Source organism: Phyllobates terribilis, unplaced genomic scaffold (genome assembly GCF_046119375.1).
Source record: "Phyllobates terribilis strain yellow unplaced genomic scaffold, ASM4611937v1 Scaffold_2__4_contigs__length_985480577, whole genome shotgun sequence".
NCBI lineage: Eukaryota > Metazoa > Chordata > Amphibia > Anura > Dendrobatidae > Phyllobates > Phyllobates terribilis.
The window spans coordinates 735,712,353-735,738,893 of NW_027362762.1; positions in this window are offsets into that span (position 1 = coordinate 735,712,353).

Below are 26,541 nucleotides of genomic sequence, written 5' to 3' on the forward strand. Positions count from 1 at the left end.
ATTGCTTTCAACCAAGACAAATGCATTTACTGGGAAATGTCATTTTAACATTTTACAACCTTATCTGGCCATGTGGTGTGTGGCACATCATCAGACACATGCATACAGTGCTGATAAGACATGGGAGCAGCATGGGGAAGACCCCTGGAAGCATCTCCGACTCCCAGGTCACTGCCTAAAAGTGTACTCATCACAAGTGATCCTTGGTGCATGCGAAGATGCATCTGTCGTTGCAGACTTGCAACAATCACCATCCACGTCCTTGTCCCTGTGCAGCGTTCAGTTGTCCCTACCCCATTCCTTGGAATGCAAGCGCAAGTATGCAGCCAGCCAACCACTCACCCACAGGCCGCAATACTATACTGCCAATTTTTTGACAGCTGTTTGCACTTGAAATGTGGCCTTTTAGGCTCGTGGAGGCAGAAGCTGTCAACAACCTTATGGCAGCAGCAGGGTGTCCATACTCAGTCCCCAGCCGCCACTATTTCTCCTGGTATTGTCTCCGCCTTCCACAAGCGCGGGTCCCAGAACATTACCCATGTCCTCCCCAGTGCACTTACTGGGAAGGATCACCTAGCCACAAACACGTGGACAAGTGAATTGGCCAGGGACGGTACGGAGCCAGTCCGCAGCTTGTTGGTGAGAGTTGTATTTCACCACAGCCATATTCTTTAGCTCGGTGAAGGGACTTGGGAAACGGTATCTACTCCAGCTGTCATTTCTCCCAGGAAGTCCTTTAATGCAGCTTGTCGCATAAGCAACGGCAGCCCATCCAACATCAGCTTGCACTTGTCTGTGGTGCTTCGACACACACATCTTTCTTTGCCCTTTAATTTCATGACTACAGAGTTGGGCAATGGCCTGATCTGCAATTCGGTTTCAGAAATAGCATGCAATTAAGCACGTCCAATCCACATTAAAAAAAAGCAGCCACAGAGTGTCCGGGAACCTTCCCACACACTTTTCTTAGCCAGGGCTGCTTCTCGGCAGGGTTGTACAAACCCACCAGAGAACCGAATACTCCTCCTGTGGGCCCTGGCTTCTCCATAGGGAGAGTTTATAGTGCCGAGTTGAGGCCATGATGATGATAGAGGCCACCATTTGCTTAGTTTTCTGTTACTTGGAATGCAAGCGCAAGTATGCAGCCAGCCACCCACCCACAGGCTGCAATAGTAAACTGCCAGATTTCTGGGCAGCTGCTTGCACTTTAGATGTGGCCTTTTAGGCTCATGGAGGTGGAAGCTTTTCACAACCTCATGGCGGCGGCCGTGTGTCCATACTCGGTCCCCAGCCGCCACTATTTCTCCCAATATTGTTTCTGCCTTCTACAAGCAAGGGTCCCTGAACATTACTGCTGGTACTTTTCTATGGGAATCTGCCTTCCTCCTACCAGACTCTAGTATTTCCAGTGAACTATGGTACGACACCATAGTATTAGCACTGCCCCCAGTACCAATAGTGAAGCCATCCCCAATTTCCTTCTCAGGAATTTTATTTGGTAGGCTGAGTAGCTGCCCAAATACATTAGTTTCTCACAAAGGAGCTGAAGATAGAGTAGCAGTAGGTGCAAGTTTCTCCAGCCTGTTAGATATCAGATGGTGAATGGCAGCACATTGGCTCAGTGGTTATCACTGATGCCTTGCAGCGCTGGGATCCTGGGTTCAAATCCCAGCAAGGAGAACTTCCGAAAGGAATTTATATGTTCTCCCCATGTTTCCACTTCAGTAAAAAGGAGCCATAGATTGTCCGGGATCCTTGCCACACACTTTTCTTAGCCAGGACTGCTTCTTGGCAGGGTTGGACGGTCCCACCAGAGAATCCTCGGGTGGGCCCTGGCTTCTCCATCAGGAGAGTTCATGATAGCGCAAACTTTGCAGCAGCTATGGGGATCTTGATCGGGAGAGAAAGGTGAGCCCTCAGAATCAAGTCCTCTGGTGGACCCAATGTTTTTCAATCTGAAACTGCTTCTCAGTGGGACTTGTATTTCACCACAGCCATATTCTTTAGCTCGGTGAAAGGACTGGCATAGAGGGAAACTGTATCTACTCCTGCTGCCAAGTTCTGCCCATTGTCACACACGACCATGACTGGCTGTATGTTCAACGGTGAGAGCCACAGATCAGGCTGCTGTGTTAGAGCTTTCAACAACTCTGCAGAGGTGGGCGGTTTGTCACCTAAGCATTAAGCATGTTATCTTCAGCACAGCCTGTAGCCGGTTGGCCAAGGCAGTGCTGTGGTGCTTTCAGCTTGTGACTTATGTGGTCATTTCGGAGATGGAGGCCGAACTGGAGGAGGAGGTGCAGGAGCTGAACAATGTGATTACATTGAGGTTACATTGGTGAGTCTGTTTTTTTACTAAACAAATATCCTACTGTGTTTTTATTTCTTTTTTTTTTTTTACGTTATTTTTTAAGACAAATGCATTCACCGGGAAATGTCATTTTAACATTTTACAACCTTATCTGGCCATGTGGTGTGTGACACATCATTCATTTATGATGGAGGGACTCAAAGTCACAAAGCCTATTTTTATAGGGTCATCAGGCGGCCCTTACTATTCTTAAAGGGCCAGCAGTCGGCCCTCGCTATTGTTAGAGAATTGTCAGCTGGCTATGCTTTGTTGTTCCCATTATTAACGAGTGGGTCTCCTATACTGTTATTGCGTATGCAGTGACTGCAAGGGCTGCCAAAAATGTGGACGCAACCCCACTAACAATTTAAAGACACATAGAGCTGGGCCACAGTAACAAGTACGACATGTTCCCATTAGAAAGGAGAGGGTGTGCTACACAGTTATAGGGTATGCAGTGAGTCCAACGGCTGACAAAAAATGTAGGAAAAACCCTACTAACTATTTAAAGACACATAGAGCAGGGCCACAGTAACGACATGTTTCCATTAGAATGGAGTGGGTCTGCTATACACTTATAGGGCATGTAGTCAGTCCAATGGCTGCCAAAATTTAGGAAAACCCCACTAACAATTTAAAGACACATAGAGCAGGGCCACAGTAACGACATGTTTCCATTAGAAAGGAGCGGGTCTCCCATACTGTTTGCCTATGCAGTGACTGCAATGGCAGTTCAAAATTTGGAGGTACTCCAATGCCCCTTGCAAGAGACGTAGAGGTCGGAGGGCCTCCTGAAAACAGTGTTCCCATTTTTATGAAGTGTGTCTCCCATACTGTTGTTTGCCTATGCAGTGAAACAACGGCTGCCAAAAATTTGGAGGAACTCCAATGCCCCTTGCAAGAGACGTAGATATGTTGATATGCAACATATGGTGGTGGAGGATGAGGATGCGGAGAAGGAGGAGGACAAGAGCAAATAGACAAAATCAGGAAGCGTATACCAATGTCTGGGTGTGAAGACAGAGGTGCATGGAAATAGAGTTAGACCTCCCCAAAAAAAGACACTGTATTTGTGTTTGTTACACTGCTATCATTCAGTGGTGTTGCGAAGTCTGGCCCAATCCAGCCTTTGATTATTTTTTTAAGAGTCAACCTGTCAGCATTTTCAGTTGACAGGCGGATGCGCCTATCAGCACTGAAAACCCGCTCTGACAAAACGCTAGTGGCTGGAAAGGCCAGGACCTCCAAGGAGTAGAGAGCCAGTTCATGCCACATGTCCAGCTTGGATACCCAATAATTATAAGGCGCAGAGGAATCACGGAGGACGTTGGTACGGTCGGCAAGGTACTCCCTCACCATCTTCCCAAACTTTGCACTCCTTGATAGATTACCCCATGCCTCAGGGCCTGTGCAATGGGAAGGTCTGAGAAAACTGTCCCAGAACTTTGACAGTGTTCCTCTGCCTCTGCTGGATTGTATTTGTGGCTCTCTTGCCTGTACTCCTTGAGTGTCCTACGAACTGCGACCTCTGCCGCCAGAGTTTTCAGATAGGAATTTTTTTAATAATTCCACCACAAGGGCCTTCTCATACTGCATCATTTTATTAGACCTGTCTTTCAAGGGAATAAGAGACATAAAGTTCTCTCTGTGGTGTGGGTCTAGAAGCGTCACCAACCAGTAATGACTGTCACCCAAGATTTGGACAATGCGAGGGTCATGGGAAAGTCAGCGTAACATAAACTTAGCCATGTGTGCCAGACTGCAAAGAGGAAAGGCTTCCGTGTCCTCACCAAGAGGACGACTGACCATGCTCTCTTCCTCTTCCTCCTCCTCCCTGTCCTCAGGCCATCCACGCTGAACAGACGGTATGACAGTTGTGCAGGTAGTACCGTCTATAATGCAGGAAAATAGCTCCTGTTCTTCCTCCTCCTCCTCTTCCTCATTGTCACCCAATCCACGTTGCGATAAGATGAGGCTGTGCTTTGTGTAATCACCCTGTATAGTACCTTGCTCCATCTCATTGTGCTCCGCCTGCAATGCATCTTCTTTAATTGAGAGCAGAGAGCATTTCAGAAGACAGAGAAGCGGGATGGTGACGCTAAGTATGGTGTCATCGCCGCTCACCATCTTGGTGGAGTCCTCAAAGTTTTGGAGGATGGTACAGATGTCTGACATGCATGTCCACTCCTGAGGATTTATGTGTGGAGCCTGACCTGAATATCGACGGCCTTGTTGATGCTGGTAGTCAACAACTGCCCTCTTCTGCTCACAAATCCTTCCCAACATCTGTAATGTAGTGTTCCAATGTGTGGGGGCATTGCAGATCAGTCGGTGAGCTGGAAGCTGAAAACGCTGCTGAAGCACGTCAATTGCGGCGAAAGCTGTAGCTGACTTTCTAAAATGGGCACACAGGCGGCGTACTTTGACAAAAAGATCCAGCAGATCCGGGTAGGTTTTGAGAAACCGCTGAACCATGAGGTTAAGCACATGGGCCAGGCAGGGTACGTGTGTGAGCTCGCCTCAGAGCTGCCACCAGATCCGGCTATTGTCACACATGACCATGCCTGGCTCTAGGGTCAGCGGTGTCAGCCACAGATCTGCCTGCTCTTTCAGAGCTGTCCACAACTCTTCAGCGTTGTGTGGTTTGTCACCTAAGCATATTAGCTTCAGCACAGCCTGTTGCCGCTTGGCTGAGTCAGTGCTGCAGTGCTTCCAGCTTGCGACTGATCTAGTCATTTCTGAGATGGAGGCAGAAGAGGAGGAGGTGCAGAAGCTGTAGAATGTGGGGGCAACCCTGATTATCGGGAGGACGGTTTCCGTCCCAAGGTCCGACTGGGTCCAGGCTTCCACTATATTAACCCAGTGTATGGTCCCTGTCCACAAGCACTTGTCCATGTGTCTGTGGTTCGGTGGACTTTCCCTGTAACTGCGTTGTTGGGGGCACATCTAATAATGTGAAACACGTGCTCGTGTAATGCGGTGACGGCACACCGGGAGAAATAGTGGCGGCTGAGTACCGAGGGACGGCTGCCGCCATCGGGTTGCAGAAAGCTTCCATCTCCATGAGCCTAAAAGGCAACATTTCGAGCGCAAGCATTCTCAAAATGTGTGAATTTAGTAGTGTGACATGTGGGGCATTGGCTGCGTATTTGCGCTTGTGTTCCAATGACTGGGGTAGGGACAACTGAATGCTGAGCTGGGACAAGGAAGTGGATGTGCTTGCTGATGGTGCTACTTGAGAGTGTGCAACGACAGGTGCAGGGCGGGAGGCATCTTGGCATGCGCCATGTACAGGGGATTGGCATGCACACACAACAGCGGAACAAGCAGTGGTGTCAACCGCAGACACTGTTGCTGGACCTTGGGGTTCGGCTCACTTAGTCGGGTGCTTTGCTGCCATGTGCCTGATCATGCTGGTGGTGGTCAGGCTGCTAGTTTGCTGCCCCTGCTAATGCTGGCCTGGCAGGTGGTATAAATGGCCTTTTTGGGGTTATCTGCAGAGTCTTTAAAAAAATAACCAGACTCTGGAAGACTTAACAGCTGTACTGGCAACATCCATCTTGTTGGCGTTACGAGGAACGCTTTCCTGCCTTGTGTCTGCGGCCACCACACTGCTTCTTCCTGCCTGTTGTGGTGCTACGCCTCCCTCCCCCTGTGTGCTGCTGTCCTCGCTCTGAATGTCCCCCTGCCAGGTTGGATCAGTTACTATATCATAAACCACCTCGTCTTCCACTTCCGCAGCCTGGTCCTCCTCCTGACTTTCTGGCAATTGTGTCTCATCATCATCATCCACCTCTGGCGACAATAATTGCACTTTAGACAGGGTGGAGGTGGTGGTGGCCAAGTGACTGGAAGCATTATCAGCTATCCAACCAATAACCTTTTCACAATGCTCTGTGTTCAATAGTGGTGCTCTGCTGTCCCCTAGTAATTGGGACAGGAAGGTCGAGCAAGAAGATGTGGGTGTTTGTTGTGGCATAATTTCACCTTGCCCACGGCCACGTCCTCGGCCTCTGCATGCACCATCACCATCACGCCCACTTCCCTGTCCCTTGCCACGCAGCTTGCCCATTTTAAATGGAGGACAATATTTTCCATGTTCACGAGAAACTGCTGATTTTGGAACGCAGATATATGTGATATGTCTGACAGAGAACCACGGCTTTAAATTGTAGGCCTGTAATTTACTAATATTATTCTGCACGGAGACCTAGTTTAAATAGCTTCACCGACACACTGCAACGGAATGAAGATGGAAGAAATGTATGATTTTTAAACAATCTTTTCGGTGATATGTCTGACAGAGAACGACATCTTTAAATTGTAGGCCTGTAATTTACTAATATTATTCTATACGGAGACCTAGTGTGAACAGCTTCACCGGCACACTGCAACAGAATGGAAAAGGAGGCCAATATATTCCACGTTCAGTTCAAATTACTGGATTTTTATCGCTGTAATAAGGGAACAGATCTGGCTTTATTCTGCAGTGAGCAGAAAAATGGTGTACTCTGGATTGCTTTTTAAGCAAATAACCAGAATTAAGATAAACAAAAAAAATTGCCCTGGCCCCTGATATCTGGGGCTATCTAGAAATATCTGTAATTATTACAGCAGCAGCAGACAGGACGTTAAATGGACCCTCTTGTGCTGTATTATACACTGCAGTCTGCCACATACCATACACTGCCTGCCTGCCTAGCACTGATTATATGCAGCTGGATTAGTCCTCAGACGGACTGTTGGTTCAGATGGATATATATATATGTTGTGGAATACCTATACTAACTATGAACAATTAAATCTCTCCCTGACGCAGCCGCAGCTCTCCCTACTCTGTCTGATTCCGAGGTAGACTGTGACGGGCATTGCGACGCCCGGTCTTATATACACCTGATGACTCTGTGCGGCCAGCCAATCACTGTAATGCCCACAATCAACATGGCTACGGCATTACAGGGCGTGGTAGATAATCCCTGCATGTTCATTGGCTCTCTAAAGAGTGCCAAACATGCAGGGAGGGGACCCGAGTTCACGCCCGAGCAACCTGGAAATACTCGCTAAGCTTGTTGAACACAGTGATGCTCGGGCGAGTACCGAGCAGTGGCGAGCACGTTTGCCCATTACTAATGATCACAACTGCGGGACCGAGGGCTGACTGCTGTGCTGAGAAAGGGTGGAGTAGGGTGAACATGACAAACTGCTGGAGCGTGAGTGAGGTGCTGGCGGAGATGTTATTTTGGATTGAGAAAGATGTGGTGCACTCGGTGAAACAAAAACAGCATGCATGGCCACTTCCGTAACAGCTGACGGGCTCTCACTCAGCCCGAATGGAGTGAATGAACAAGTGGAGGTTCTGCAGCCGGAGACCTGTGTGAAAACAGTTGCCACGGTGACTGAGGAGGAATAAGCAGCAGATACAGTTGATGAGGTGGCTGGTGGTTGGTGAGGCCAGCTAGTCCACATTTTAACGAGATTCCCAGACTAGCGTATGTTGATCGCGCATGTGCCGGTTCATGCATGTAGTAGTCAAATTATTGCAATTTTTGCTTCTACTGAGATTTTTTGCAAAGTTGGCAGATAATGTGAGTTGGGTCATCCTTTGCAATCTCAAAAAAAGGCCCAGGCTAGGCAACCCTTGCCACCACTGCGAACTGCAGACCCATGACCGCTGCTGGCCACAGTTGTGATGAAGGATGCAGTGCTTGTCATCGCTGCATCACTCTGTGTCTATGCGGGAGGCCACAATGTAAACTCCTCGTCTTTCTCCTCCTCCACCTCCTCTGCTGAGCTACTTAGCTGCATACCTCTGGCTTCACATCAAGTGAGATCTACAGCCTCATCATCATCCTCTCTGTTCTCCCACTCCTCACCCTGAGTCACCCTCCTCCTCTTCTTGCCCTGACAGCACAGTACAGTCCGTGTGCACCTCCGGTATTTGAGTCTCATCAGAATCACCTTCCTTCCCTGGGGGTTAACATCTGGTGACAAGGGAAAGGATTCTGCTCAGACCTTACTTCGTCCAGCCTCGGATTCAACAGAAAAAATTTTTGGGTATCAATGCAGATGCTTTTCTCCTTTTGTGTCTATGAATTTTTGGAGCTACTTAGCTGCATACCTCTGGCTTCACATCAAGTGGGATCTACAGCCACATCATCATCCTCTCTGTTCTCCCACTCCTCACCCTGAGTCACCCTCCTCCTCTTCTTGCCCTGACAGCACAGTACAGTCCGTGTGCACCTCCGGTATTTGAGTCTCATCAGAATCACCTTCCTTCCCTGGGGGTTAACATCTGGTGACAAGGGAAAGGATTCTGCTCAGACCTTACTTCGTCCAGCCTCGGATTCAACAGAAAACATTTTTGGGTATCAATGCAGATGCTTTTCTCCTTTTGTGTCTATGAATTTTTGGAGCAAACCTCTTATACCATGTGGAGTAGCCCATCCAGTAACCAAAGTTGTCAGATGTCTTTGAATAGGACATGATGGTGTTTGTTCAGTAGAGCTTTCACTAACATTAATAGTAACAATTAAAAATGTCCATAAAACAAACCCCTATGTGAAGCACACAACAAATCCAAAATAAATAACAAAGAATGACCTGATTCAGCCCTACATGGGACCAGACTATTGATAGTGTATGATTTGACCAACTTTCTGGTCAATTATTCCCAAAGACCAGCATAATAATACATCCCCTCTCCTTTGACACAACACAGATACATTATATTATCAAAAAAGGGGGGGATATATCAGTCCAGTCATGAAATCAATTGCAATAAATGAAGTCCCAGGTGAAAACACACAGAAAAAATCTAGATAGCCCTATAATATACACTAACTAAAATGATTAATTCAGGTAAAGAATAGATAACTTATCATATTTGATGCTTGTCAGTTAAGTAAGGCCTACTTGACTGACAAGCTTCAGATATGATAAGTTATCTATTCTTTACCTGAATTAATCATTTTGGACCCATACCTTACTTGCATTACCCCTTTCCCCAGAATAGCAGTTTTATGTCTAGCAATGGGTTCCCTAATGAATATTTCCTATCTAGGGATTCATAGGGAAAGGGAAGGAGAGCTGCCGAGGAGCAGGGAAGCCAAAACCACGATATCTAGGGTATCAACGCCAGCTGCAAGGCAGGATATAAGTTAGTGTATATTATAAAGCCATCTAGATTTTTTCTGTGAGGTTTCACCTGGGACTTAATTTATTGCTATTTATTCCATGACCTGACTGATATATTTTCCCCTCTCTTTTCATATCTATTTTGTGACTATATAATTGTATCTGTGATTATGTCAAGGGAAAAGGGGGGTGTTAATATGCTGGTCTTTGGGAATAAGTGACCGGAAATTTGGTCAAATCATACACTATTAAAAATCTGGTCCCATATAAGTTTGAATCAGGCCATTCTTTGTTGTTTATTTTGGATTTGTTGTGTGTTTCACATAGGGGTTTGTTTTATGGACCTTTTGATTTGCTACTAATAAAATGTGTTTTTCAGGGTTATAAGCACAATATGTTTTGATCCGTTATAGATATTTATTTGCTTACCTACAAAAATTTTACTAACATTACCACATACCCCACATACACCTTAAAAACCAAGCCTATTCCCCATCCACCACGACCTCTCTTTTTCCCACTAATGTTGGATGTACCCTTTCACTCTTTTAACCAGCTGTTTAACAAACCTATGCCCAGACCTGTCAGTCATCTGTTACTAAAATACCAATCAGTATTTATTTGTTCAGATATTGTAGTTGGAGCACACTATTAGCAACAAAAATTTAGATTTTCTAATGTGGAGCCCTGGATGGATCAGGATCTCAGCACAAAACAATTACAAGCTCAGATGCAGCCTGGTTTCAATAGCACGATAGTACCAGAAAAAATTTTGATTTTTAATGTGAACTTCTGGATAGAGCAGAATCTTCAGCACAAAACAATTACAAGCTCAGATGTGGCCTGGTTTCTGTAGCATGATGGTACCAGAAAAATTTAGATTTTCTAATGTGGAGCCCTAGATGGAGCAGAATCTCAGAACAAAACAATTGCAAGCTCAGCTGTGGCCTGGTTTATGTAGCACGGTAGTACCAGAAAAAATTTGATTTTTTAATGTGAACTCCTGGATGGAGCAAAATCTCAACACAAAACAGTTATACGCTCAGATGTGGCTGGCTTTATGTAGCACAGTAGTAACAGAAAAATGTAGATTTTCTAATGTGGAGCCCTGGATAGAGGAAAAATTTAGAGTTTCAAAGGTGTTCTATACTGAAATGTGGGGTGATGTCTCTGTCTGGACCACACTATTAAAAAAACAATTGATCTGCTGGAAGGTCGATTTCACAGCCACAAACGATTTTATCTAAATTATCTTACCTACAAGCAACTGCCTAACTACTGTAACTATCTATTGAAATTGGAGAACATTTTTCTGAACATGTACGCTCATCTCTAGTCCTAATGTCGTACAAGATCTGTAGATATTGCTGTGGCTATTATAGCGATCATTATAAATATTCCCAGATTGCTGGTTCATATTAGTGAGAAGTTGTTATACATTTTATATGACCCTATGTACACTGCTCAAAAAAAATAAAAGGAACACTCAAATAACACATCCTAGATCTGAATGAATGAATTACATGTGCTCAATCGGATTCAGGTCTGGGGAACGGGCGGGCCAGTCCATCACTTCAATGCCTTCATCTTGCAAGAACTGCTGACACACTCCAGCCACATGAGGTCTGGCATTGTCCTGCATTAGGAGGAACCCAGGGCCAACCGCACCAGCATATCGTCTCACAAGGGGTCTGAGGATCTCATCTCAGTACCTAATGGCAGTCAGACTACCTCTAGTGAGCACATGGAGGGCCGTGCGGATCTCCTAAGAAATGCCACCGCACACCATTACTGACCTACTACCAAACTGGTCATGCTGAAGGATGTTGCAGGCAGCAGATCGCTCTCCACGGCGTCTCCAGACTCTGTCACGTCTGTCACATGTGCTTAGTGTGAACCTGCTTTCATCTGTGAAGAGCATAGGGCGCCAGTGGCGACTTTGCCAATCCTGGTGTTCTGTGACAAATGCCAAGTGTCCTGCACGGTGTTGGGCTCAGAGTACAGCCACCATCTGTGGATGTCAGACCCTCATACCACCCTCATAGAGTCAGTTTCTAACCGTTTGTGCAGACACATGCTCATTTGTGGCCTGCTGGTGGTCATTTTGCAGGGCTCTGTCAGTGCTCCTCCTGTTCCTCCTTGCACAAAGGCGGAGGTAGCGGTCCTGCTGCTGGGTTGTTGCCCTCCTACGGCCCCCTCCACGTCTCCTGATATACTGGCCTGTCTCCTGGTAGCGCCTCCAGCCTCTGGACACTACGCTGACAGACACAGCAAACCTTCTTGCCACAGTTCACATTGATGTACCATTCTGGATGAGCTGCAGTATCTGAGCAACTTCTGTGGGTTGTAGAGTCTGTCTCATGCTACCATAAGTGTGAAAGCACAACCAACATTCAAAAGTGACCAAAACATCAGCCAGAAAGCATTGGTACTTAGATGTGGTCTGTGGTCCCCACCTGCAGAACCACTCCTTTATTGAGGGTGTCTTGATAATTGCCAATAATTTCCATCTATTTTCTATTCCATTTGCACAACAGCATGTGAAATTGATTGTCAATCAGTGTTGCTTCCTACGTGGACAGTTTGATGTCACAGAAGTTTCATTTACTTGGAGTTATATTCTGTTGTTTAAGTGTTCCCTTTATTTTTTGGAGCAGTGTATATCACCTATTGCAACACATGGAACTGCAACAGAACCACTGCTGTGTTCTTTTCTTTGTGTATTGCTGTCAATGCTGTGTACCTATTTTATGATTTACAGTGTTTTTTGCTGTCTTTGTATATAATCTATGAATTCCCATACATTTTTGATATATGTGTAGATATTTGGATCATTGTGCTTCTTCATTTGACACTGTAGGTTATATGTTAATCTTATAATCAAATTCTTATTTTATTAGATATCCTGGCCAATTTCTCACATTCAGTTTTGTGTAATTACCTAAGTATTCTATAAGTTAATATTTATGAAAGTTTAAATTAACTATAAAGTCACACAGATTTAAACAGTCTGCTTAGTAATTTAATATACAACTGTGATTTCCATTTAATGTACCACAGACTGCATAAATGGTAAATAAATGCATATTTCACCTTTGCTAAATTTTAAACACACTGTTCTTCACTTTAATGAATGCGTCAGAGGATCAGGTCTGTGGTGTTATATTCCCACTCAATAAATCCTTGTTTATAAAAGTATTGTCTTGTATTTTAAGTGCTAAGAGATAATCAAATAACCTTCTCAAATATCCTTTTTTGCGTCACTGATTTTGTAAAGAATTTGATTTGTTTTTTTATGGGCTTGTTCTTATACAATCTGTCAGAAAACTGTCTTCCTTGAGAACTATATTATGTATCACAATATCACCTGTTGCTTTTCTGTAACTAAATGCTGAATGCATTTTTATAGGGAGTCTGTCAGTAGGATCAATAATACATAGCTACAGTGCCTTGAAAAAGTATTCATACCCAGTGAACTTTTCCACATTTTTTTCACGCTACACCCACAAACTTAATTGTATTTTTATACCAAGACAAAGTAACAACTATTTGTGAAGTGTAAAGGAAATTATATATGGTGAACAATTTGTAGGACCACTTTTGCTGCAATTACTGCTTCAAGTCTTTTGGGTTATGGGTCTACCTGATTTGCACATCTAGAGGCTAAAATATTTGACCATTCTTATTTGCAAACTAGCTCTATCTTAGTGAGATTGGATAGAGAGCATCTGTGAACAGCAATTTTTAAGTCTTGCCACAGACTCTTAATGGCATTTAGTTCCGGACTATGACTGATCTGTTCTAACACATGAATATGCTTTGATCTACCATTCCATTGTAGCTGTGGAAGCATGTTTAGGGTTGATGTCCTGCTGGAAGGTGAACCTATTTCCCAGTCTCAAGTCTTTTGCAGCCTCTAACAGGTTTTACTTCAGGATTGCCCTCGATTTAGCTCCATCCATCTTCTCATCAATTCTGACCATCTTCCCTATGCCTGCTGAAGAAAAGCATCCCCACAGCATGATGCTTCCACCACCATGTGTGACGGTGGGGTTGGTGTTTTGAAGGTGATGTGCGGTGTTTCCACCACACATAGCATTCTACCCTGGTCTCCTCCCACAAGACCACCCTCTTCCACATGGTTGCTGTGTCCCCTACATAGTTTTTGTCAAATTGCAAATGTGACTTCTTATGGCTTGCTTTCAACAATGGCTTTCTTCTTAGCACTCTTCCATAAAGGCCAGATTTGTGCAGTATATAACTAATAGTTGTCCTGTGGACAGATTCTCCCACCTGAGCTGTGGATCTCTGCAGCTCCTCCAGAGTGACCTTGACCTCTTGGCTGCTTCTCTAATTAGTGTTCTCCTTGCTTGGGTCAGATTAGGTGAATGGCCATGTCTTGATACGTTTGCAGTTGTGCTATGTTCTTTCTTCTATTTTTGGATGATAACTTGAACAGTGCTCCATGAGATGTTCAGAGCTTGGGCTATTTTTTTTATAACCTAACCATGCTTTATTCTTCTCCATAATTTTATCCCAGACCTTTCTGCTGTGTTCCTTGGTTTTCATGATATTTGCTCCCTAATGTTTTCAAACAAACCTCTGAGGTCTTCACATAACAGCTGTAGTAATACTAAGAATAAATTACATACAGGTGGACTGAATTTATTGATTATGTGACTTCTATAGGCAATTGGCCACCCAAGATTTTATTTACGGATATCAGACTACAGGGGGTTGAACACAAATGCACGTCACAATCTTCAGATTTATATTTTTAAAATAATTAGAAAGCATGTATGATTTACTTTACACTTCACAAATACTTGCTACTTTGTGTTGGTATATCACAAAAAATCTCAATAAAATACATCTAAGTTTATGGGTGTAACGTGAAAAAATGTGGAAAAATTCACGGCGTATGAATACTTTTTCAAGGCACTGTGTGTAGATTCTGACTTCATATTTTGAATCATCACCTTCAAGTTGTTTAAGATCAGCAAAAACAGGTCACCAGATTTATTTTTAAATGTAGACCAGCGATGTAATTTGTCCAAAAAGATTGCAATTTAGTTTACTATACTGAAAATAGTGATGAGCGAGCACTAAAATGCTTGGGTGCTCATTGCTCGTGTCGAGCAAATTGGAATGCTCGGGTGCTCGAACCGCGCAACGAGCCCAATGTAAGTCTATGGGAAACTCGAACATTTTTCTGGCGGCCCCCCAGAGGTCTGCAGGGGGCCTAAAATTGCCCTAATCAAGGGGAACAGTGCTCAAATGGCATGGGAACAGCATGGGGAAGACCCCTGGAAGCAGGGTCGGACTGGGGTGTCTGGGGCCCACAGGGAGAACTGACTCTAGGGGCCCACCTACAGCAATATGCAAATATCTGTTATCCGCTATCTCTGTTATAGTGGAGCATTGACTGGCGGCTCCTGCACATCTACTGTGCGACACTAACTGGGATGTACAATTACGGTAGTTTGCATTAAAGGGACTTCTTTGGTTAAAACAAGTTATCACCGATCCATGGGCTCTACAGGATAGGTGATAACTTATTGATCGTTTGGGTCCGAACATTGGAAAACGCACCTATCGGAAGAATGGGGAAGTTTTATCCCTGACAGGACACTTATCCCCATTTTAAAATGTAGCGACAGCTGGGACGTCTGACCGCAGCTCCATTCATTCTCTTGGGGGCTTCCAAAAAAGAGCAGCGCTCACAGCCACTGAAGGAATGAATGGATCAGTGGTCGCATCTCACATGCCGCTCCAGTCTAATGGGGAGAAAAACTCCACATTCTGCCAATTGTGTCCCAGCAGTCAGACACCCACCAATCAATATTATCACTGATCCTGTGGAGAGGTGATTACTTGTTTTCACCGGAGAACCCCTGTAAGTGCATCTCTGCCGCTCTGGTCCAAGTATTTAATCTCTAAAGCCATGGCCCCACTATCAGTATTTGGTCAGTATCCGGTCAGTATTTTTTTTTCAGGAGTGGGAGCCAAAACCAGGTGAGGAACAATCAGAGAAAAAGTAGAATAGGAACAAGTCACCAATTCTACATTTATCACCCACTACTTGTTTTGGCAGCGACTCCTGAGAAAAAATACTAACCAAATACTAATGGTGGGGCTGTGGCCTAATGGAAAAAAATCTTTTCCTAGTTAATATCAGCAAGAACAAAATGACCGCCATACACAACACAGTTCACTATATCAACACCAATAATACCACATGCAAAAGGGACAAATATCGCCACACCATGACTAGATCACATATTACCACCCCAAAGTGACCAAATACTACAATACTGATCATGAATACAAACCACAATACTAACAACACTGTTATTACCACCAGCGACATTATACACAGGAGCTCAGTATATAGTGTTAGTGTACAGGTAACACAGTGATCACCAGTGACATTATACACAGGAGCTCTGTATATAGTGTCCTTGTACAGGTAATACAGTGATCACCAGTGATATTATACACAGGAGCTCTGCATATAGTGTCAGTGTACAGGTAATAAATACAGTGATCACCAGTGATATTATACACAGGAGCTCTGTATATAGTGTCAGTGTACAGGTAACACAGTGATCACCAGTGACATTATAAACAGAAGCTCTGTATATAGTGTATACGTAATACAGTGATCACCAGTGACATACACAGGAGCTCTGTATATACTATATACACACGTGGTCAGAATTGTTGGTACCCCTCGTTTAATGAAAGAAAAACCCACAATGGTCACAGAAATAACTTGAATCTGACAAAAGTAATAATAAATTTAAAAATCTATGAAAATGAAGAAATGAAAGTCAGACATTGCTTTTCTGCTTCCACAGAATTTAAAAAAAAATTAAACTCATGAAATAGGCCTGGAAACAAATTATGGTACCCCTGAAAATAATGTGACAAAAGGGACATGTTAAATCAAGTTGTGCCCACTAATTAGCATCACAGGTGTCTACAATCTTGTAATCAGTCAGTGGGCCTGTATATAGGGCTACAGATACTCACTGTGAGATTTGAAAGAGTTGTCTCAGGAGATTAGAAAGAAAGTTATAGAAAAGCATGTTAAAGGTAAAGGTTATAAGACCATCTCCAAGCAGCTTTATGTTTCTTTGACTACAGTGTCACATATTATTCAGAAATTTAAGATCCATGGGACTGTAGCCAACCTCCCTGGACGTGGCCACAGGAGGAAAATTGATGACAAATCAAAGAGACGGATAATATGAATGGTAACAGAAGAGTCCAGGAAAACTTCTAAAGAGATTAAAGGTGAACTTCAAGCTCAAGGAACATCAGTGTCAGATCGTACTATCCATCGTTGTTTGATCCAAAGTGGACTTCATGGGAGACGACCAAGGAGAACACCATTGTTAAAAAAAAATAATAATAAAAAAGCCAGAATGGAATTTGCCAAACTACATGTTGACAAGCCACAAAGCTTCTGGGAGAATGTACTATGGACAGATGAGACAAAAATGGAAGTTTTTGGCAAGGCACATCAGCTCTATGTTCACAGACGGAAAAATGAAGCATATCAAGAAAAGAACACTGGCCCTACTGTGAAACATGGGGGAGGCTGTTATGTTCTGGGGCAGCTCTGCTGCATCTGGCACAAGGTGTCTTGAATCTGTGCAGGGTACAATGAAATCTGAAGACTATCAAGGGATTCTAGTGAGAAATGTGCTGCCCAGTGTCAGAAAGCTTGGTCTCAGTCGCAGGTCATGGGTCTTGCAACAGGATAATAACTCAAGAATGGCTAAGAGGAAAACATTGGACTATTCTGAAGTGGCCTTCTATGAGCCCTGACCTAAATCCTATTGAGCATCTTTGGAAAGAGCTGAAACATGGAAAAGGCAACCTTCAAACACGAGACAACTGGAGCAGTTTGCTCATGAGGAGTGGGCCAAAATACCTGTGGAGAGGTGCAGAAGTCTCATTGACAGTTACAGGAATCCTTTGATTGCAGTGATTGCCTCAAAAGGTTGTTCAACAAAATATTAAGTTAAGAAGAACCATCATTTCTGTCCAGGCCTATTTCATGAGGTTAATTTTTTTTTTAAATTCTGTGGAAGCAGAAAAGCAATGTCTGACTTTCATTTGTTCATTTTCAAAAATTTGTAATTTATCAGATTCAAGTTATTTCTGTGACCATTGTGGGTTTTTCTTTCATGAAACGAGGGGTACCAACAATTTTGACCACGTGTGTAGTGTAAGTGTACATGTAATACACTGACTCACCAGTGACGTCTCTAGGTGAAGTCCTTCATCTTTGCTTTTCTTCTTCATCAAGCACAGACGGCCATCACTTCTTCCAGCCAGGAATCGTCTATGCAGAAAATAACACACAGTTATCAATAACTGATCTCTTCTAGAGAATATTCCCACTCCCCCCCCCGACTTCTACACTATACCAGTTGAAGAAAAAAAGCAACATAGTGCCGTCCTGCACAGTAACAGGACTCCTCTTTTGTCCCATCCCATGGAAAACAGTTTCCTAAAAAGTAAATAATATTACTGAAGTAATAATGTAATAATAATAATTGGAATCTAAAGTAATAATGTTCCCCACTGGCCACCATAAACTAATAAAGTATGTTCCTCAATCTGGCCCCCAAACAGTAATTAAGTCCCTTGTCCAGCCAGGCACCCCCATATGTCCCTTCTGGCCCCCATATGTCCAGGGTGGCCTCTCCATATATTTATCCTAGCCCACATGTATCGAGCCTGCCCCCCCCATATATCCATCCTAGCCCCCCATGTGGCCAGCCTGCCCCCCCCCCACATATCCATCCTTGCCTCCATGTTTCCAGCCTGCCCCCCCATACATCCATCCTGGACTCCATGTATCCATCCTGACACCCCCCTGCATATATCCCTTCTGGCCCCCATTTGTCCAGTGTGACCCCTCCATATATTTATCCTAGCACACGTGTATCAAGCCTGCCCCCTCCCATATACCCATCCTAGCCTCCATGTGGCCAGCCTGCCCCCCCCACATATCCATCCTTGCCTCCATGTTTCCAGCCTGCCTCCCCATATATCCATCCTGGACTTCATGTGTCTAGCCTACCCCCTATATATCCATCCTGCCCCCCCTGCATATATCCATCCTGACACCTCCCCATATATCCATCCTGCCCCCCCATATATCCATCCTGGACTCCATGTGTCCAGCCTCCTCCACCCATATATCCATGTGTCCAGCCTGCTCCCCATACATATCCATCCTGGCCTCCATGTGTCCAGCCTGCCTCCTCATATATCCATCCTGCCCTTACCCCCTGCATATATCCATCCTGACACCCCCCATATATCCAGCGTGCCCCTCCATATATTTATGTTAGCCCACGTGTATCGAGCCTGCCCTTCCACATATCCATCCTAGCCCCCCATGTGTCCAGCCTGTCCCCCCCCATATATCCATCCTGGCCTCCATGTGTTCAGCCTGCCCCCCCATAGATCCATCCTGGCCTCCATGTGTTCAGCCTGCCCCCCGCCATAGATCCATCCTGGCCTCCATGTGTCCAGCTTGCCCCCTCCCATATATCCATCCTGGCTCCATGAGTCCAGCCTGCCCACCCATGTATCCATCCTGGCCTCCATGTGTCCAGCATGCCCCCCCCATATATCCATTCTGACCTCCATGTGTCCAGCCTGCTCCCTCCATATATCCATCCTGGCCTCCATGTGTCCAGCCTGCCCCCCCATATATCCATCCTGACCTCCATGTGTCCAGCCTGCCCCCTCCATATATCCATCCTGGCCTCCATGTGTCCAGCCTGCCCCCCATATTTCCATCCTGGCCTCCATGTACCCAGCCTGCCCCCCCACATATCTATCCTGGCCTCCATGTGTCCAGCCTGCCCCCCCATATATCCATCCTGTCCTACATATGTCCAGCCTGCCCCCCATATATCCATCCTGGCCTCCATGAGTCCAGCCTGCCCCCCCATATATCCATCCTGCCCACCCCCCTTTGCCTGGGTCCAGCCAGGGTCCCCCCTTGTGTGTCCAGCCAGGGTCCCCCCTTGTGTGTCCAGCCAGGGTTCCCCCCTTGTGTGTCCAGCCAGGGTTCCCCCCTTGTGTGTCCAGCCAGGGTTCCCCCCTTGTGTGTCCAGCCAGGGTTCCCCCTTGTGTGTCCAGCCAGGGTTCCCCCCCTTGTGTGTCCAGTCAGGGTTCCCCCCTTGTGTGTCCAGCCAGGGTTCGCCCCCTTGTGTGTCCAGCCAGGGTTCCCCCCTTGTGTGTCCAGACAGGGTTCACCCCCTTGTGTGTCCAGCCAGGGTTCCCCCCTTGTGTGCCCAGCCAGGGTTCCCCCCCTTGTGTGTCCAGCCAGGGTTCCCCCCCTTGTGTGTCCATCCAGGGTTCCCCCCTTGTGTGTCCATCCAGGGTTCCCCCATTGTGTGTCCAGCCAGGGTTCCCCCCCTTGTGTGTCTGTCCAGCTGGGCTTCCCCCCTTGTGTGCCTGTCCAGCTGGGCTTCCCCTCTTGTGTGTCTGTCCAGCTGGGCTTCCCCTTGTGTGTCTGTCCAGCTGGGCTTCCCCTCTTGTGTGTCTGTCCAGCTGGGCTTCCCCTTGTGTGTCTGTCCAGCCGGGCTTCCCCCCTTGTGTGTCTGTCCAGCTGGGCTTCCCCCCTTGTGTGTCTGTCCAGCTGAGCTTCCCCCCTTGTGTGTCTGTCCAGCTGGGCTTCCCCCCTTGTGTGTCTGTCCAGCTGGGCTTCCCCCCTTGTGTGTCTGTCCAGCTGGGCTTCCCCCCTTGTGTGTCTGTCCAGCTGGGCTTCCCCCCTTGTGTGTCTGTCCAGCTGGGTTTCCCCCCTTGTGTGTCTGTCCAGCTGGGCTTCCCCCCTTGTGTGTCCAGCCAGGAGCCCAGACCATTACACACACACACACACCTCTTACCTTCCTGCGCTCCCGTGCGGTGTCCTCCTTCTCCTGAGTTGCGCACCTCCTTCACAGCAGGCGCATGACGATGACGTCATACGCCGGCCGGCGAAGGGAGACGCGTGCCGCGGTGGTTCAGGTAATGAACGCCGCGTGCGCGCGTCCTGGCATACACTGTGCCTGCGCTTTTAAAGGGCCCGTGCCCCTTAAAACCGCAGGATTTTTTTTTTGCTCTTTTCTCCCCCTCTCCTCTGCAGCAGGGGGCGGGGCCCACCGGGAAAATTCCCGGTATCCCGCCAACCCAGTCCGACCCTGCCTGGAAGCATCTGACTCCCAGGTCACTGCTGTGAACAATGTTGTCAGAGTATTATGCCACTTTTACGGACTCACAAAAAAACATACAAAAACCAAACCAAAATGCATTTTCCTGTGGAAAACGTTAAGGGAGCTTCTTTCCAGGGTAATGACTTGCATATAAGGCAAAATAAATAACCCCCCCCCCAAAAAAATGCTCCTCCACACATTTGAGTGTGTTCACACATAGCGTTTTTGCACTTTTGCATTGCTTTCAACGGTGAAAAATACATTCACTGGTAAATGTCATTTTAACATTTTGATACCTTATCTGGTCATGTGGTGTGTGAGACATGATCAGACACATCCATACAGTGCTGAAACGACAGGATGGATCACCTTTGCTGGGTGGATTGCAAGCACTACAAGTCAAAAAACAACCAGCGAGGCTACCGAGCATGAGAGTATGGATTGAGCATCCCAGAGGCTGCAGTTAAGTACAAAGGTGGCAGTAAAGTACATAATTAAACACAATAACATAGTCTAACACCAGAGAATAGTTTGGTGTTTTCCTTACTAGCCTTCCATTAGTTTTTCTGCTTTTACTTGTATTGTTTATCCCCATTTAATATGTGATCCATGGACAATGCTACTAGGTGTGCGTCTTGTGAGATGTATGCTTTGAACTGGCGTTTGAGGATGAATATGTCTGGGTTCGATGTCAGCGAGTTACATGTTTGGAAGCCCAGATACTGGATCTAAATGTGCAGCTAGCAACACTCAGGAGCATTGCAAACCTGGAGAGGAGTTTAGAGGTCACTGAGCTTGTGCTGGCTGAGGCCAGTGATATGGAGGAGGGTGGAGGTGGGGAAGATCAGGACCCAGAATTAGGTAGTTGGGTAAGAGTTAAAAGAGGGGGTAGGGGGAAAAGTGCCAGGGAGCCGAGTCCTGGTCTGGCACAACCTAGTAAATATGCCTGTTTGGCTGATATTAGGATTGCAAGCCCAGGATTAGGATCACTACAGCAGAACATTGCTCCTAGAAACCAGGAAGACGACTGTTGTAGGAAGGGTGGGAAATAGGAGTGCAGCAAAGGCCAGACAGATGTTGGTGGTAGGGGACTCTATAATTAGACAGACAGGGTCATCTGCCGCCGAGATCGTGAATGCCGAACAGTGTGTTGTCTGCCGGGTGCTTGGGTTTGACATATTGTGGATCGGATAGACAGATTGCTGGGTGGGGCTGGGGAAAACCCAGCAGTCATGGTACACATCGGTACTAATGACAAAGTTAGAAGGAGGTGGAAGGTCCTTAAAAATGAGTACAGGGAACTAGGAGAGATGCTGAAGGCCAGGACCTCCAAGGTGGTGTTTTCATAAATACTGCCAGTACCATGTGCATTACTAGAAAGACAGTGGGAGCTTAGGGAGATAAATAAATGGCTCAGAAATTGGTGCAGGAAGGAAGGGTTTGGGTTCATGGAGAACTGGGCTGACTTCGCTGTCGGCTACAGGCTCTACAGTAGGGACGGGCTGCATTTCAATGGGGAGGGTGCAGCTATGCTGGGGGAAAAAATGGTCAGACGGATGGAGGAGCTTTTAAATTATGATATGGGGGGAGGGAAGGTATTCGTGCTTATAAGGGGATAGATACAGTAGACAGAGAGATTGGGACAGCAGGGGAAATACTAGATCTAGGGATTGGTTGGATACGCAAGGAAAGTACGGAGCTGAGTAGGAGTAACAAATGTGCTAATTGTATTAAATGTCTGCTAGCAAATGCAAGAAGTCTAGCAAACAAAATGGCTGAACAGGAGACTCTTATGACGGTCACAGAATATGATGTGGTGGGTATTACGGAAACCTGGCTGAATGAAATCCATGACTGGGTGACAAACATAGAGGGCTACATTACATTTAGAAAGGACAGGAAAGACAAAAAAGGTAGAGGAGTGTGTATTTTCGTAAGATCCAACTTAAAACCTGTGCTCAATGACAACATTGGGGGGAGCTGTGACAATGTGGAGTCAGTTTGGGTAAATGTATATGGGGATGGCAATAATGGAAAGCTGCTAATTGGAGTTTGTTACAAGCCTCTTAATGTACACTACTCATGAAAATAAAGGGAACACTTAAACAACAGAATATGACTCCAAGTAAATCAAACTTCTGTGAAATCAAACTGTCCACTTAGGAAGCAACACTGATTTACAATCAATTTCACATGATGTTGTGCAAATGGAATAGACAATAGATGGAAATTATTGCCAATTATCAAGACACCCTCAATAAAGGAGTGGTTCTGCAGGTGGGGACCACAGACCACATCTCAATACCAATGCTTTCTGGCTGATGTTTTGGCCACTTTTGAATGTTGATTGTGCTTTCACACTCGTGGTAGCATGAGATGGACTCTAAAGCCCACAGAAGTTGCTCAGGTAGTGCAGCTGATCTAGGATGGCACATGAATGCGAGCTGTGGCAAGAAGGTTTTGCTGTGTCTGTCAGCGTAGTGTCCAGAGGCTGGAGGCGCTACCAGGAGACAGGCTAGTACACCAGGAGATGTGGAGGGGGCCGTAGGAGGGCAACAACCCAGCAGCAGGACCGCTATCTCCACCTTTGTGCAAGGAGGAAAAAGAGGAGCACTGCCAGAGCCCTGCAAAATGACCTTGAGCAGGCCACAAATGGGCATGTGTCTGCACAAACGGTTAGAAATTGACTCCATGAGGGTGATATGAGGGCCCGATGTCCGCAGATGGGGTTTGTGCTCACAGCCCAACACCGTGCAGGACACTTTGCATTTGCCACAGAACACTAGGATTGGCAAAGTCTCCACTGGTGCCCTGTGCTCTTAACAGATGAAAGCACATGTGACCGACGTGACAGAGTCTGGAGACGCCATGGAGAGTGATCTGCTGCCTGCAACATCCTTCAGCATGACCGGTTTGGCAGTGGGTCAGTAATGGTGTGGGGAGGCATTTCTTTGGAGGGCCGCAAAGCCCTCCATGTGCTCACCAGAGGTAGCCTGACTGCCATTGGGTACCGAGATGAGATCCTCAGACCCCTGGTGCGGTTGGCCCTGGGTTCCTCCTAATGCAGGACAATGCCAGACCTCATGTGGCTGGAGTGTGTCAGCAGTTCCTGCAAGATGAAGGCATTGAAGCTATGGACTGGCCCGCCTGTTCCCCAGACCTGAATCCGATTGAGCACATGTGGGACATCATGTCTCGCTCCATCCACCAATGACACGTTGCACCACAGACTGTCCATGAGTTGGCAGATGCTTTAGTCCAGGTCTGGGAGGAGATCCCACAGGAGACCATCCGCAACCTCATCAGGAGCATGCCCAGGCATTGTAGGGAGGTCATACAGGTGCGTGGAGGACACACACAATACTGATCCTCATTTTGACTTGTTTTAAGGACATTACATCAAAGTTGGATCAGCCTGTAATGTGTTTTTCCACTTTAATTTTGGGGGTGACTCCAAATCCAGGCCTCCATTGGTTAATAAATTTGATTTCCATTGATGATTTTTGTGTGATTTTGTTGTCAGACATTCAACTTTGTACAGAACAATGTATTCAATGAGAATATTTCATTCATTAAGAGCTAGGATATGTTATTTGAGCTTTCCCTTTATTTTTTTGAGCAGTGTAGCTTAACTGGTAGAGGACAAAATGCTGGAACAAATTAAAAATCCAGCAAATAATAATAGGGTTCCTATTATGAGGGATTTTAACTATCCAGATATTCAATGGGGCATAGAACCTTCCAGTTATGCAAAAAGCTGCAAGTTCTTATCCCCATTTCAGGACAATAACCTCTCTCAGATGGTAGATGAACTAACCAGGGGAGGTAATCTGCTGGATCTGGTGCTTTCAGTTAGACCAGATACAATTTCAGATCTACAGGTCCGGGAGCATTTGGGAGACAGTCACCATAATATGGTAAGTTTCAATGTAATATTCAATAAAACATTTTAGGAAAGCTGATTTCAATAAATTAAGGGAAGAGCTTAATCGTGTAGACTGGGACGATGTCATGGTAACTGGGGATACCGAATGTAATAAGACAAAAACAAAGGGCATTCAAAATCTTGAAGGCCGAGAATACAGAGATAGCATTTCAGGAGTATAAAGACCTAAATAAGACCTAAATAAGAAATATAAAAAACAAATCAAGCTAGCAAAATTATCTACAGAGCAACAAATCGCCAGGGACATTAAATTAAATCCCAAAATTTTTTATACATACATCAATGCCAAAAAGAGTAAATCATATGATATCAGCCCCGTAAAAGACGATAATAAAAGGATAATTATAGAAGACAAAGAAAAGGCTGAGATATTAAGCAGGCACTTTTCATCCGTGTTCACAAACAAACAGTCTGTTCCGGGTTTCTAATATAACTAGTTTAACACAAAAAGAAGTACACCTGTGTCTGAGCAAACCAAACATGACAAATCCCCGGACCAGATGGTATTCATTCATGGATACTGAGGGAATTGAGCTCAGTATCTCTTGTAAACTCTCTTGTAACTCTCTTGTAACAGGGGTAGTGCCACAGGATTGGAGGATAGCCAATGTGGTACCGATATTTAAGAAAGGTAAGAAGATGGATCCAGACAAAGGTCTAACACATGACTTATTCCTTCCACTATACTAAGGACAAGGAGGCACTCACTACGGGTGAAAGAAAGGCGATTTCGGCTCCTAAACATGAAAGAATTCTTTACAGTCAGAGCAGTCAGGCTGTGGAATGCCCTACCACAAGATGTTGTAATGGCAGATACTATAACTGTTATGATCTGCAACAAAACTAAGGAAAGAAAAGGAAAGCTGTCCCTACAGTAAGACTAAGCTGAATCCCTACGATGTAGCGGGCTGCCTGTTCCTTGTGAACAGACCCGCCTTCGTCCTCGGCTAGTCTGAACGGAAACCTATAGAATAAAGGGAGGAGTCCCTAAAAGAACTAAGGACTGGGACAAAAATGGGACACCTCCTAAACAGAAGTTGTTGCAGAGCAAAAAGGACAAACTGACAAAAAATACTAACGGTCCCAGAGGACCAAGAACTGACAGAGATAGGCACCTAAGCACCTGGCTAGAGAGACAATCAAAACAACACTGAAGTCCAGCAAGGCCAGAAGGGCGGAGCTGGAATATATAGGCAGATGGTCACGTGACCGCAAAACACAAGATAGAAAAAACTAACAGGAGGGTTCTAACAGTACCCCCTCTTTTATGAGGGTCCTCCGGATCCTCCAGGCCCAGGCCTATCCGGAAACTTCCTGTGGAAAGCTTTAACAAGCCTAGGAGCAGAGACATCATCCGTCCTTACCAAGGAGTTGTCTTCGGGACCGAAATCCTTCCAGGAGACAAGATACTGTAATTTCCCTCTATGCCATCTAGAATTCAAAATACGAGAAATTTCATTTTCGCCGTCTTCCACCACAGAGGGAACTGTGACAGTGGCATCCCTATCAGATACATCAGCCTTTTTCAACAAGGAGACATGAAACACAGGATTAATCTTCCAGGAAGTAGGGACATCCAACCTAACAGCAGACGGGTTAACAACCTGAAGGAAGATCAGTAATAAAATCCATAGTGAGATGCGTCCAAGGTGCACTAGGAACCTCCAGAGGGCAAAGCAGCCCCGCAGCAGGAGGATGTGAAGCCTTTGACCTAGCGCACACAGTACACTGACGCACCCATTTGATGACTTCCTTCTGCCATCCAGGCCACCAAAAACTGCGACTGATCAATCTCTTAGTCTCCGAAATTCCTGGATGACCTGCCAACAGAGACGCATGACACTCCACAAACAAATCTCTGCTAAAGGCTCTAGGCACGAACA